The sequence below is a fragment of the Canis aureus genome, chromosome 31 (assembly GCF_053574225.1).
Source record: "Canis aureus isolate CA01 chromosome 31, VMU_Caureus_v.1.0, whole genome shotgun sequence".
Taxonomy (NCBI): Eukaryota; Metazoa; Chordata; class Mammalia; order Carnivora; family Canidae; genus Canis; species Canis aureus.
This window is the reverse complement of record NC_135641.1, coordinates 39,148,489-39,161,387: the sequence shown is the minus strand read 5'-3', so window position 1 is coordinate 39,161,387 and position 12,899 is coordinate 39,148,489. Positions and strand designations below refer to the sequence as shown.

At 41.2% G+C, this 12,899-nt stretch overlaps 1 protein-coding gene and 1 pseudogene across 1 annotated transcript in view; both read left to right on the top strand.

Moving 5' to 3' along the window:
• LRRC31 (leucine rich repeat containing 31) overlaps window positions 1-12,899 on the top strand; it is a 115,946-nt gene that overhangs the window by 77,853 nt on the left and 25,194 nt on the right. Inside the window, exon 12 of the mRNA XM_077880283.1 lies at window positions 11,832-12,113. The gene's annotated coding sequence lies outside the window, so the exon portion shown is untranslated. The remainder of the gene's footprint in view (window positions 1-11,831; window positions 12,114-12,899) is intronic.
• On the top strand, window positions 6,973-8,344 carry LOC144302259 (lysine-rich nucleolar protein 1 pseudogene; annotated as a pseudogene).

The following is a 12,899-nucleotide window of genomic DNA, read 5'->3' as shown; positions in this document are numbered from 1 at the left end:
GGTGTTGGACACAGAGGAACTGTCAGACTATTGTCCAAAGTGATTGTGCCCCCCCCCAAAAAACAAACCCCAAAACAAAAAACAAAGCAAACAAAGCAGTTGTGCCATTTTCTGTTCCCATCAGCAGTGTGTATAAGGGTTTTGAATTCTCCACATCCATGTTGCTGACTTTTTGATTCTAACCGCCCTACTGGATGTGAAGCAGTATCTCATTGTAGTTTGGATTTGCATTTCCCTGGTGACTAATGATGTTGAGTGTCTTCTCATGAGCTCATTGGCCATCTGTCTTTGGAAAAATGTATATTCAGATCATTTGCCCATTTTAAATTACCAGTTGGGTTAGTCTTTTTATTATTGAGTTCAAACAGTTTTTATATGTTCTAGGTACAAGTTTCTTATCAGCTAAATGATTTACAGTTATTTTCTCCCATTCTGCGAGTTTTTTTTCACTTACTGATGTCCCTCAGGCCTCAGGAGTTTTAAATTTTGATAAAGCCCAATTGATCTACTTCCCTTTGTTGCTTTTCTTACTTGGGGTTTGGGTATCATATCTAAGAATTGGCAAGTCAAAGGTCACATAGGTTTACTCTTATGTTTCCTTTTGAGAATTTTATGGTTTTGCCTCTTACATTTTTTTTAAAGATTTTATTTTTTTATTTTTTATTTTTTATAATAAATTTATTTTTATTGGTGTTCAATTTGCCAACATACAGAATAACACCCAGTGCTCATCCTGTCAAGTGCCCCCCTCAGTGCCCGTCACCCATTCACCCCACCCCCCACCCCCCTCCCCTTCCACCACCCCTAGTTCGTTTCCCAGAGTTAGGTGTCTTTATGTTCTGTCTCCCTTTCTGATATTTCCTACCCATTTCTTCTCCCTTCCCTTCTATTCCCTTTAACTATTATTTGCTTCAGCGTGGATGGAACTGGAGGGTATTATGCTGAGTGAAATGAGTCAATCGGAGAAGGACAAGCATTATATGTTCTCATTCATTTGGAGAATATAAATAAAAATTTTATTTTTAAGTAAACTCTACACCCAACATGGGGCTCAAACGTACAAAGCCAAGATCAAGAATCACAAGCTCTATCAACTGAGAGAACCAGGCCCCCTCTACCTCTTACATTTGAGGTCTTTGACATGGATGGAACTAGAGGACATTATACTAAGCGAAATAAATTTGTCAGAGAAAGACAATTATCATATGATTTGGCTCATACATGGAATTTAAGAAACAAAGCAGAGAAGCACAGGGGAAGGGAGGGAAAAATAAACAAGATGAAATCAGAGAGGAAGACAAATCATAAGAGACTCTTAATCATAGAAAACAAACTGAGACTTGCTGGAGGGGAGGGAGTGGGGGATGGGGTGACTGGGTGATGGGCAGGAAGGAGGGCATGTGATGTAATGAGCACTGGGTGTTATATTCAACTAATGAATCACTGAACTCTACCTCTGAAACTAAAATATATCATATGTTAATTGACTGAATTTAAATAAAAATTTTTAAAAATTAAAAAATAAACTAGCTGAACCACACACACACAAAACATGTTAGGTCTTTGATTTATTGAAGTTATTTTTTGTAGTGGTGTGAGATGAGGGTCCAATCTCAGTCTTCTGCATGTGGATACAGTTGTTCCAGCACCATTTGTTGAAAGAACCCCTTTCCCATTGAATATTCTCAGCACCTTGTTGAAAATTAATTGACCATAAATAAGTGGGTTTATTTCTGGACTCTCAATTCTATTCCATTCATCTATGTGTCTATTCTTATGCCAGTACCACACTAGCTTGATATTGTTACTTTGTAGTAACTTTTGAAAAGGGGAAGCAAGAGTCCTCCAACTTTGTTCTTTTTCAAGAGTGTTTTGGCTATTTTGGGTCCTTTGAGTTTCCATACGAATTTTAGGATCAGCTTATTAATTTCTACAAAGAAGCCAGCTGGGATTCTGAGGGTGATTACATTGAATCTGTAGGTCAGTTTGGAGAATATTATCATCCTAACATATTAGGTCTTCTAATCCTTGGAAATAGAACATGTTTCCACTTATTTAAATGTTCTTTAATTGCTTTCAACAGCGTTATATAATTTTCAGAGTATAGGTTTTACATTTCTTTTGCTAAATTTATTCCCAAGTATCTTATTCTTTTGATACTATTATAAATGGAGTTGTCTTAATTTTCATTTTTGGATTGTTCATTTACAGAAATTCAGTTGATTTTTGTATATTGATCCCACAGCTTTAACAAACTTGTTTCATACTTCTAACAGTTTCTAATTATTGCTATAATTTATTTTTTTAATGTTTCAAGTTTTTATTTAAATTCTGGTTAGTTAACATACAGTGTAATATTAATTTCAGGAGTGGAATTTTGTGATTCATCACATAACACCCAGTGCTTGTCACAAGTGCCCTCCTTAATCCCCATCACCCATTTAGCCCATCCCCCTTCACATCCCCTCCAGCAACCCTCAGTTTGTTCTCTATAGTTAACAATTGCTGCAGTTTAAAATTTACCTTCTGTTGTACTTACTACTAATTCATGCACAGATTCTGGTAGAGCTTCAAAACTCCCTCCAGTAGGGTCAGATAAATCAGAAATCATTCCTGCCCCAATTGTGTTGTTGTCGTTTTATTAACTGAAATATCCCTCTTTAAATCCTCTGTTTTTGACCACTAATGGACTGGTTGACCCTAAACCTAGTGCCTGTCATTCTGGGATTTCCCTTTGTAAATATATTGGGACTTTTTCCTTTCTAGATCCCATGTTTTTCTTTATCTTGGCTAATTGCCTCATTTTTGTGGAGCACCTAATCCATTGGCTTCCTGAGAAAATGTAGATGAAGGGAAACTTTTTTTTTGTTTTGTTTTGTTTTTTTTGTTTTGTTTTGTTTTTTTTTTGAAGGGAAACTTTTTTGAGGCTTAATTTGTTCTAAGAGCTCTATCCCTTACCTTCCACAAGACGGGTTACGTGGGAATATAGAAATCTACATTGGAAATTACTTCCCATAGAGTTTTGAAGACACTATTCTATAGTCTTCTAGCTTTTAAAGTTAATGGGAAAAATCCAATGCCAGTTTGAGTCCTGATCTTCTTTATGGACCTGCTTTTCCTCAATAGCAGCTTTTAGGATCTTTTATTAGTCATTGTTTAGAAATTGCGGGAACAAGTACTTTGATACAGGTGTTTTCTTCTTCATTTTTTTGAGGACTACTTGGGAGGCTATTTCAATGTAGAAACTCATACTGGAAAATTTTCTTATTTAATTTATTTGCTTTTTATTTTTCTGTCTTTCTGGAGAGAAGGGACTGTTATTGATAGTTTTACCTGCAGCTATTTCTTTTTAGTTTTTTCCTATAATACAGAAACCATACTCTGTTATACTATAGTTGCTATTTCTTTTTCAGAGGTTTCATAATTGAATATTCATGATGTCAGAGCACACAACCATTAAATACTTGGTCTCCCTTAAATATACCAATTATTCTTAGAACCACAGGTAAATATATATTCAGTGATTCACATCAGTTTGTCCCTATGCTGATGTGACTTCAATTACTTTTGTTGTCTAAAGATTATTCTTTAGATGAAGATCCCCAGGAAGAGTTCATGGCAACCATATTTCCTTATTCTTAAATGTTCATAGCAGTATGCCTGCAGAGTTCAGTTTGGCTAATTATAGAACCCTTGGCTCATTTTCTTCCTTGTGTATTTTAAATATGTACCCTAGTATCTGGGAAAAAATAGCAAACTATTGTTGAAAAGTCTGCTGACAGTCTTACTACTTTCCCTTTCAAATGGCATGGTCTTTTTGCCTTTTCTTTCTTTTTAAAGCTCCTTTGTCTTACTCTATTATGTCTTGGTGTTATCCATTCCAGGTAGATTGTCCTAGGTATGCTCTATGCCATTTAAATATGCCAGTTTAAGTCTTAGTTCAGAAATAGTTTCATGAGTTAAAGGTTTTAGTATTTGTTTTGGGTTTCTCTTCAGGGAATCCCCTTATACAGATGTTGCTTTGTCTTTGCATATCATCTATTTACATCTTTCTTTCTTTCTTTCTTTCTTTCTTTCTTTCTTTCTTTCTTTTTTTTTTTTTTTTTTTTTGATATATAGGTCACTTTTAAATATCTGCAAATTCTTTTATACTCCTTCCTTCAAGAGGTAGAACCTAATTTCCCTTATCTTGTGTGAGGGCTGGACTCAGTGACTTACTTTTATGAATAGAGTATGATGGAATGGATGGTGAGTGACTAGATCACCACAGGCCTCACAGCTTTCCACTTGCTCTCACTCATGACTCATGTGCTCTGGCAAGCTGGCTGCCATTTTGTGAGGGCACATCAAGCAGCCCTATGAAGAGGCCCACATGGTATACCTTAAGAGAGGAAAGTGGGCCAGGACTGCTCCCCTAGCTGAATGGCTTTTCTATTATTATAAAGAGCTCAACAATATTGCCTTATGCTTTCTGAAAATACCTTTTCTGCCTCCTCCCCTACTTTACCTGGAGTTTCTCTTGCCTTTGCCCACTGTTTCTTTGTGCTGCTCCATGTAGATTCCACCCCAGCAGCCTCTCCTCTGAGAGGGACTGTGTCCTGCAAAAGAGATTCCATTGGTTAGTGCTGAGGCTTAATAGGGTCTAGACTGTCCCATACAATCTAACTTTTCCTTTGCCTTCACCCTCAGGATCGCCTTTCCAACTCCTTTCCCATTGCTCCTAAAAAAGCTTAGTTAGCTTTTTCACCTTTCTTTTCTTTTCTTTTCTTTCTTTCTTTCTTTCTTTCTTTCTTTCTTTCTTTCTTTCTTTCTTCCCTTTCCTTCCTTCCTTCCTTCCTTCCTTCCTTCCTTCCTTCCTTCCTTCCTTCTTTTTATTTATTTACTCATGAGAGACACACAGAGAGAGGCAGAGACATAGGTAGATGGAGAAGCAGGCTCCCAACAAGGAGCCTGATATGGGACTCGATCCCAGGACCCCAGGATCATAACCTGAGCCAAAGGCAGGCACTCAACCACTGAGCCACCCAGGCATCTCAAGAGCTCAGTTAGCATTCTACACTAAGTGGGGACATTTAGATTTGGGGTTAAGTACCTTTAGAAGTTTGATTATGAGTTTCCTGGTGCTCAGTGCCACCAGAAGATCCTTTCTCTGCCTGCTTTCTACTGTCTCCTGCCACTTGGTGATCTTATGTGGGTCTTGTTGCTGCCAGTTAATTAGCCCTCTCCTTGTTCTTAAGAATTCACAAGATACCTTATTACTTTTATAGCAGGTCACCATTGTGCATTTGTGGTGGTGGTGGCTCTCGTTGGAGGATAAGGTAGATTCAAAGTGATACCCACTTTACTCTTGCACAGAAAGTATCACATTTTTCATTTCTAGAAGTTCTTCTGTTCTCTGGATTTTCCCCTTCTTAACACATTCTGGTTCTTGGTTTATGAACTCTCCATCAACTCTTAACTAAGTATAATAATGATTTTTAAAAAACCTTTTATTCTCCCTACATGGTCCTTATTTTCTCTAAGTTACTTTTCTTATTGTTTCTGCATCTCATTTTCATGTCAGTCTTCCCTCCACTATCTTGAGATCTGTGGCCCTCAAAGCATATATAGAATTAGGCAATTTTTCAGGAGCTCTGTGTATATCTGTAGGACTTCTCAATCAGTGAGCATCTCTGTAATTGCCTGGCAGAGACAGATCCATGTAGTTGAAAGATCCTTCATCCGTCAGTATTGGTTTCTCCCAGATTGGTGTCCTCCCATGTGCTGCTATGGGGTGAGGGAAGGGAGGGGTCAAGCTTGGTTGCCAGTGTGTTCTTAGAAGAACTGAAGGGGGAATAGGGAGGGGTCTCTTGGCTCAATATACAGACTCTACTTAACTTCCCTATCCAATAAGATACTCAAAGCATGACCAGTGTCTGAGTCCAGATCCTCTATGTTTCATCCTATCCTGGAAATAAACTATCTTTTACCATGGTGGGGGAGAGGCCATCTCTCGTCTGCCCTGGGGTGAGAAGTAAAATTTAGTTGTTTAACCTCTTACAAATTGGGGCACCTGGCTGCTCTGTTGGCAGAGCATGTGACTCTTGATCTCAGGGTTGTGGTTTCAAGCCCCATGTTGGGTGTAGAGGTTACTTAAAAATAAAATCTTCCAAAAAAAACCTCAAAAAACTTCTTACAAATTTTTAACTAATCACTCTGTTTTCAGTCCCAGCGCTACTCACCTCCTCCTTCAGAGTTGCCTGGTACAATTATCGGTTGACTTACTGAGTCTTCTGGGATACTAAAATTTTAAAAATTTGTTCCTCAACTCTTGTAGGCACTTACTTATAAAGTCAGCTAAATTCTTCCTTATGCTCTCTAGATTCCAAAATTTTGTTGGCATTTATCCAGTTCTCTTTATCCTTAGAGATTTATGAAGTGGGTTTTTTTAATCCTCTAATTGTTATTTAAATGGGGTTCAAAGGAGGGCAGGCAAGTACAGGTTTATCTGCCATCCTTCTAAAAGAACTTTTGTTATCCTTTCAATAAATTCATTTTCTGTCTATACCGAGAATAGTAGTATTAACAATAATGCTAGAAATAGACCTACAATAATGTGTTTTCTAGACAAGAGTTCTGAATAGGGCTGAACTAAGCCCATCGGATATAGAACGTAAGACACCACATGCCACCATATGTTTAACAATTACCTAGGATTTTTACTCTATACTCATTAAAATATATTTAGACATGGGTTTAAAAAAATCATATGAAAAAAAAAAGGCAGCCTGGGTGGCTCAGTGGTTTAGCGCCACCTTCAGCCCAGGGTGTGATCCTGGAGTCCCAGAATCGAGTCCCACATGAGGCTCCCTGCTTGGAGCCTGCTTCTCCCTCTGCCTGTGTCTTTGCCCCACCCCCTCTGTCTCTAATAGATAAATAATTAAATCTTAAAAAAAAAATCATATCGGAGGTGGGGAAGATTGGCCTATGGAAATGATCACCAAAACCTACAAAGGAGACCTGGGTCTTGGGCTCCCAGAGAAAAAGAAGGAAAAGAAGAAGGTGGTCAAAGAACCAGAGACTCAATACTCAGTTTTAAACAGTGATTCTTATTTCAGTGAGATCTATTCCACAAGAGCCACATCCCCCTCGAAGAGTGTGGTCCTAGAGCAGGCATCTGAGATGCCATTAGTGAAGAAAAAGAAGAAAAAGAAGGGCCACAGCACCCTCTGTGAGGAGTGCCTAGAACCTGAGACTGTGTTACGTGCTGGACGGACAAGGAAGTTGTCCAGCCCCAGGAAGCAGGCTCTTGGTTCATCTGAGCTCCAAGGTGGGGAGAAGAAGAAGAAGAGAAAGTCCTTATGGCCTCTGGCCATGCCCCTGCCTCAAGAGTGAAGACCCCTCCCCAGACCCCAGAGAGGATGAGGAGGTGACCAGAGTTGGCAAGAAACCCAAAACACACAAGAAGGAGAAAAAGACCCTTCTTGTCTTTTTACAGCCTCCTCAGCCAAGGACCCTTGGTTCTGTGAGTCTGGGGATGCTCTATACACTTGTTCAGTGGGGAAGGATGGCGAGGAGCAGGCAACCTCAGGGCAGAGACGAAAGCAGGGGAGCCCCAGAGAATGCAATGTGAAGATGAAAAAGAAATAGAAAATCCACCAGAAGGGAGATACTGCTCTGGGGCACCTTGAGTGCTCCAAGTCCATAGGGAGAAGCCCTAGGAAAGGAAGTAAGAAGCCAGTCAAAACTGAGCCTCCAGAATATATCCCAATAGGACATAACCCCAAACCCCTGCAAAGAAGAAAATGAAGTCCAAGAAAAAGAGCCACCAGGGATTGAGGAACCAGCTCTGAAGAGGAATAAAAACAAGGGGAGAGAAGAGTAGCAGGAGAATCTTGGGAAGAAGAGCCTGACACAGACTTAGAGGTGGTGTTGGAAAAGAAAGGCAACATGGATGAGGCGCACATAGACCAGGTGAGGCGAAAGGCCTTGCAAGAAGAGATCGATTGTGAGTCAGGCAAAACCAGAAGTTTCTGAACCAAAGAAGTAGACAGGAACTCAGTTTGGCCAGTGGGATACTGCTGGTTTTGAAAATGAGAAACAGAAACTGAAATTTCTCAAACTTATGGGCGGCTTTAAAAACGTGTCCCCTTCACTCAGCCGCCCCCCTAACACAACTGGAAGGCCCAACGTGGGTCTCAACAAGAAGGCAGCAATTGCCCTGCAGCAGAACCTGCAGCAGGACTATGACCGGGCCATGACTTGGAAGTACAGGCGTGGTGCTGGCCTCGGCTTCTCCTCCACTCCAGACAAAATCTTTTGTATTGACAGGAATGCTTCCAAGTCCATCAAATTTGAAGATTAAAGTCTACTGTCTAGTCCTTCAAAACAGCCAAAATTGATTTTATTATTCAGTTATGCAGTTGGAAGCCATCTGACAATTGTCTCAAATCACACCTCTACAAGAGATTAAGGAAAACTATGTCCATGTGCTTGGATGAACTGGGGTCAGGGAGCTCATGTTTCAGAAGCCAAGAGAACATATGAGTGGCCGACACCTCCTATTTTCTGTATTAAGATTCCATCCGAGTTTGAAGACAGCATATATAAATAATAGCTGGGATCCCTGGGTGGCGCAGCGGTTTGGCGCCTGCCTTTGGCCCAGGGCGCGATCCTGGAGACCCGGGATCGAATCCCACGTCGGGCTTCCGGTGCATGGAGCCTGCTTCTCCCTCTGCCTGTGTCTCTGCCTCTCTCTCTGTGACTATCATAAATAAATAAACATTAAAAAAAAACAAAAAACAAATAATAGCTGAATTTGCTGAGTGCTTAGTATGTGCCAGGTACGTACTACTGTGTTTCCTTTGCATTAATGTAGTTAGTAATTATGAAATAGGTGCTATTATCCCCATCTTACTGATGAGGAAACTGAGGTTCGGGAATGTAGTAATAAAATTGCCTGGGTTCACTAAAAAATCAAAAATTAAAAAATTTTTAAAAATCATATCACACTTGTACATACATAAGGAAAAAAAACAGAAATTAAAGTATTTCTAAAACTTCCTGTCATTTAGTGTTCTGAATGCTCTGAATCATACATAATAAATTTTAATTGTAAAAAACAACATAACATAAAAATTACCATCTTAACCACTTTTTAAAAAGTTTAATTTAAAAAAAAATAAAAAGGTTTAATTTTTAAGCAATCTCTACACCCAACTTGGGGCTTGAACCCACAACCCCAAGATCAAGAGCTGCATGCCCTTGCAACTGGGTCAGCCAGGTGCCCCCCATATTAACCATTTTTAAGGAGACAGTTCAGTAGTTTAAATATATGTTCACATTGTTGTGCAACCGATCTCCAGAACCTTTTTCTTTAGTAAAACTGAAACTCTGTACCCATTGAACAACTCCCCATTATCCCCCCTCCCTCTGCCCCTGGTAACCACCATTCTATTTTCTGCTTCTATGAATTTGACTACTTCAGATACCTCACGTAAGTGGAATCGTGCTGCATTTGTCTTTTTGCGACTGGCTTATTTCACTTAGAATAGTGTCCTCGAGGTTCATTCGTGTTGTACCATGTGTCAGGACTTCCTGCTTAATGAAATAAGTTTTGTGGAGAGAGAAAAACACATCTCCCTGTAACAAGCAACAGGAAAAACACGATTCACTCTGAAACGCTGGATCAAAAATGTTAAATAAGTGTTAAGCCCAAACCTGAGGATGGAAAAGACGGAAAAGGCGTCTCTCACTTTGACAAAAATTCAATAAATAAAACCAGCTTAGATGCAAGAGAAATAACATGCCAAATGTGTATTATCCTTGGGGTTTCATGGCAAGTAAACTTACTGGCAATATAGCAAATATCAAAAAATAACTGCTCAGTCAACATTGTTAAGTTGAAGTGCCAGCCCTTAGTTTTCCCAACGGGCTCTTAAGTGAATGTGTCTGATGCTAGGAGCCCAGTTTTTAGCTGCCTTAGTCTGGTTGTTATGTTGTGATCTGCAAATTTCCCAGTTCCGTTTCCAGGCTTTGCCTTCACACCATAAAACCCAGCACAGGGACGAGGGGAAAGTGGTTGCTTGTGTAAGCCTGAATTGGTAAGGGAAGCTGCAGTACTTGTTGGAGTTGTATAGAGAGAGGAGTTTCCTGGACACATATTAGGAAAAAAAAAAAAAAAGATGTTTTCAGAGTGAGCGTGGTAACCTACTGCTTAACCTACTGTTAAGACACGTGCAAATGCTTTCTGCTTGGCACTCACACGTCTGCTCCTTTTTACCTCCCTGGCTTCCTCCCTGTTGTTCCTTACCCTTGCCTTTCTTGTCTTTCTGCCTGCCTTCTGCTGAACTTCTGTTTCCTCTTCTGTCCCCTCGAGTCCTGAGTCCTGCGTCCTAGGTTGTGTCTCCCCATCTCACCCCACCCCACCCCACCCCAACAGAGGACCTGGAGGGGCCTCACGAGCTGACTCGGGTTTCACTTGGGTCAATCACCACATCCTGGAGCCCCATCCAGCAGTGTTTGCTTAAGACCTGGGAACTGATGTCAGAACCTTTACTGGGGGGAAAGTGAAACCACTTAGTGGGATGGCACTCCAGAGAATGGCTCTGTGTCAATCTCTGAAAGGTACAATTGCACAAAAATGACCACGGAGGTAAGTGTTGGGTGGGGGCCGAGGACCTGCAAAAGGACAAGAACCCATGAGGTGATGGTGGAATCAGGATGGGGCAGCCGAGGTCTGCTGGTTGTGACTGGGTTCACTGGGCAGTGGTCTTTTCTTCTTTGCCACCTAACCCACTGAGCCTTGGTCAGCTGTGGGGCTGCAGCAGGGGGCAACTGTCTAGTTCCATTATTGTCTGTTCCTGGGTGAACCTGGCCTGCACCCTGCTCTAATTTGGAAAGAAAACATAGGGACACCTGGGTGGCCCAATGGTTGAGCATCTGCCTTTGGCTCAGGTCATGATTCTGGGGTCCTGCGATAGAGTCCCACATCAGGCTCCCCTGCAGGGAGCCTCCTTCTCCCTCTACCTATGTCTCTGTCTCTCATGAATAAATAAATAAAATCTTAAAAAAAAAAAGGGGGATCCCTGGGTGGCGCAGCGGTTTGGCGCCTGCCTTTGGCCCAGGGCGCGATCCTGGAGACCCAGGATAGAATCCCACATCGGGCTTCCGATGCATGGAGCCTGCTTCTCTCTCTGTCTGTGTCTCTGCCCCTCTCTCTCTCTCTCTCTGTGACTATCATGAATAAATAAATAAAATCTTAAAAAAAAAAAAAAGGAAAAGATAATGTAAAACGAAAAAGATGCCAGATAGTGACTTCTAAAGTCGTACTCAAGGTGTATAGAATATTCCATCTCCCTGGCATGGAGGTGGGCTCTCCAAGGTCATGTATAAGAGCCCCTGTAAAAAACATTCTTGAGTCATTCTAGGACATAGTATTACAGAAAGACCTATTTTATAGAGAAGAAGCCAAGAACATTGTAATTTCAAGGATATCTATTAGGCTCTGGCCCAAGGACAGCATCTAAATTTTATTAACAAAATCTAAAATTCCATTGACAGTTTATCCCCACGTTAAGTATTCAACCCTCCCTTAAAATGTAAGCAAATCCCAGGAGGACAAGAGATTGACCCTTAAGAATCTTTAGCCTCAAATCACACCAGACCCATTCCTCACCTCCGTCCCCCATGTCTTTTGCTCTAAATAAACCAGAATTCCCTGCTGGAGCCAACTCTTGGCTTTCTCCAGCCTTCACCCCTGCAGACTTTTGAGTTTGTTTTTCTTTTTTCTTGCTGGGACACTCTTCCCTCTCTTCTCTCTTTTAACTAGCTCCCCTTTCTTCAAAACCCAGGTTCAAAGTCTGTTTTCCAAGGCAAGCAGAGTCCAACCGAGCCCTCCCTGACTACTTGGCTCTCTCCTCCCTGGTAGCCCTTGTGTGCTCTCTGGCTTACACTCCCAGCTGCCCACCAGGTTAAATTTCCATCAAAGACAGGAGCTGCGTGGGAGGAGCCACGATGTCCTTCGACAGATGAATGGAAAAGGAAGCTGTGGTCTACATATACAGTGGAACATTGCTCAGCCATCAGAAAGGATGAATACCCACCATTTGCTTCAACGTGGATGGAACTGGAGGGTATGATGCTGAGTGAAATAAGTCAATCGGAGAAGGACAATCATCATATGGTTTCACTCATGTGGAATATAAGAAATAGTGAAAGGGTTATAAGGGAAAGGAGGGGAACTGAGTGGGAAAAATGAGAGAGGGAGACAAACCATGAGAGACTCCTAACTCTGGGAAACAAAGGGTTGTGGAAGGGGAGGCGGGTGGGGGGTTGGGATGACTGGGTAACGGGCTTGAGGAGGGCACTTGAGGAGATGAGCACTGGGTGTTATACTCCATGTTGGGAAATCAAATTTAAACTGTAAAAAATGTAAAAAAATTAAAACATAAAAAACAAAACAAAACAAATGACAGGAGCTGTGTCTTGTTCAACATCGAATCTCCCCTCTAGCACAGTATCTGACCCGGAGCAGGTTCTGGTTATGGAGTGAGTGAATGTTTTACTGCCAATGTGTTTTTTTCATGGGGTGGTGGTGGTGAGGGCCAGAGTGGAAACAGGGCAGATGCCAGGAGCAGTCAGTGAAGAGAGGAGGCTGACCTCTCTGGAGGCAGACTCCCCCGGGTGATAGTTCTGCCAAGGGCCAGGCAGTTGAGAGGCATGCTGAATCCTCTTTAACCTTGAAGGTAACTGTAATTGACTGCTGAAATTTCAAATGTATTGACACATTTGATGCATTTGCCAAAGTGGTTTTTAACAACCTGTATCTCACACAATAAAATAGGGCAAAGTTAAAAACCGAGTTTGCTTTAGATTTGTATCTGCCACCATCTGTTGGTTCCCGGATCCTGGGTTATGTC